This window comes from Ceratotherium simum, chromosome 15, assembly GCF_057802395.1.
Source record: "Ceratotherium simum simum isolate JZ-2026a chromosome 15, ASM5780239v1, whole genome shotgun sequence".
NCBI lineage: Eukaryota > Metazoa > Chordata > Mammalia > Perissodactyla > Rhinocerotidae > Ceratotherium > Ceratotherium simum.
The window spans coordinates 63,016,257-63,018,788 of NC_141914.1; positions in this window are offsets into that span (position 1 = coordinate 63,016,257).

The window sequence follows — 2,532 nt, forward strand, 5'->3', positions numbered from 1 at the left end:
GGGCCCACGCCACACGACTCTATTCCTCTTCTCAACACATCAGCCAGGTGGGATCTCCCTCCTCCTATCCTAGGGAGGAGGAAGTGAAGGCTTGAGAGAGAAGCAGGGAGTGTGACTCTAGCTGAAGACCCTGCAGATAGAGACACACACTCAGGAACACCGTTTCTCCCCATTCCTTCCTCCAGCCCCACCCCCAAGCCCACCAGTGTCTATCCCCCTTACTGGAGAGCCCTTCACTTCCACCTGCTTTCTGAGGCCATCTTGATCGTCATCATATGTCGTCTGTGGGCTGTCTCTGGCCTATCTATTCTGTTTCACAGAACTATACTAGCAGTAGAAACAAATTGAGAACATCGTTGTTCTCTTCTGTTGTCTTTTCCTGTCTGGGAAAGCTAATCCTCCTCCACCAGCTCTTTTGTTCTCTCTCAAAATGTATCAGTTACTGCTGCTTGTTGTCCTCTAGACGCCCTTTAGAATGACTGTGTTATATCCAAAAATAACGCTATTGGGATTTGGACTGGAGTTATATTATAACTATAAATTAATTTGGTAGGAATTGACATCTTTATAATATTCAGTTTTCCAATCCGAGAACATGGTATGGTATTACTTATTGAAGTCTTCTTTTATATCTTGTAGTAAAATTTTGTCATTTATTCCTATAAATCTTTCATATTTCTTGCTAAGTTATTATTACTAGGTATTTCATCTCTTTTCTTGCTTTTGGGAATGCAATATTTTTTTCCATTATGTTTCCTCATTGGTTATAGTTAATATAGAGAAAATCCAGTAATTTTCAGATATTTATCTTTATACATGTGTATGTATCTTTCACATATTAAGTCATTCTTTTCTCTCTTTTATTAACGTCAATACTTTCTTCCTTGGGCTTTCTAGACCGGACCTTCTAGCTGGTAAGCTGTGTGTGGTCCACTGGTGTGCCGAGAATGGGACTTCTGGGGCTCTGTAAGGTGCGGACTGCCCCAGCAGTCAAGGAAGATCTGGTACCACTTGTAGCTGGTCACCTTCAATCCTGAAGCTCCCTGGAGGCTCGAGAGAGTGCCCTAAGCAAAGTAGCTCTGACTGTGTGCAGTCACTACTAGCAGTGGGCACAAGTGGCCACGTTCGGCACGCCTTGCTTCATGGCAACAAGTTAAACTCAGCCGAAGAGGCCCCTTCCAGCCAGGATGTTCCTCCAGCGCCAGCCGCAGAGCACGGCTCTGCCTTGTAGTCATGAGCTGCAGGAGTCTGGGTTCCAGGTGTCCACAGTGCCCAGATCACAACCCAAGGTGCAGTTGGTTGGGGGATCAGGGCAGGCACTTCCCAGGTGGCAGCTTCGAATCTTGGTCCTGACACACAACAGATGCTGCCACTTATTTGTGGCTGATGGATTCTTTCAGTGATGACACTCCAGCTACTTGCAAGGTGACTGCTCCAATAGCACCTGCTCTTTCTTCACACCAGAGCCTCATCACTGCTCTGAGGGACCTGATATAAAAAAAGTCCTATTGTTTTGAAAAACCTATTTGCATCGTCACCACAAATTTCAATATCACATGTGTCTATAAAACAATGAAAGATTCTCTTGGCAGCTTTTATACATTTTAAAGGTAAAAAAAAAATTAAATACTTTAAATCAGCAACTTATATGAACAAAGTTTCTCATTTGTGTTGACCAGCAAGAGATGGTCATTAAAAAGGCAATACTGAGGGGGCCAGCCTGGTGGTGTAGGGGTTAAGTTCGAGTGCTCTGCTTAGGCGGCCCGGGGTTCACTGGTTCATATTCCGGGTGCGCACCAATGCACCGCTTGTCAAGCCATGCTGTGGAGGTGTCCCACATATAACATGGAGGAAGATGGGCACGGATGTTAGCCCAGGGCCTATCTTCCTCAGCAAAAAGAGGACGATTGGCAACAGATGTTAGCTCAGGGCTGATCTTCCTCACCAAAAAAAAAAAAAACAGGCAACACCGAGAAATGTTTAGAGCCCTTTCAGGCATATCATCTTCTATTGAGGCTCTGTCCACAGAAGTGAGCCTAAATTTCTAGGTAAATAATTTGAGAATATTTTACATGGAAGTTTTATATAAATTCAATATTTAATATCTTCCCTAATACTTTACATTTTATTCTGTCATCATTATATAACATGAAAACATACTAAATTTTTTCACTAAGCCACAGAACAATGCCTCCAAATCCCCTATGGTTTACTTCAATACATCTTCCAGACATCATCGTCACCTTCCATGTGCCATAACGTGGAAAAGGGTTGAGACCACTGTTGTAGAAGAGTAAACACACTGTCTGCAAATCGTGATAATCATGTACCCTCTTTTGTGACAGACTTTCATTTCTGCTTTCAGCTACTGCATCAAGAACTTCCACACACAAACTCTAGGTTTGATCCAGGCACCTCCGGTCTTCCCCCAGGTCATGTGCCATCAGCCATCCCATTTCTCTCCTGAGTCATTAATCTCTTCCTCTCCCTGGCTCTTTCCCTTCAGTTTAACAAACAGGATCAAATTCTCCA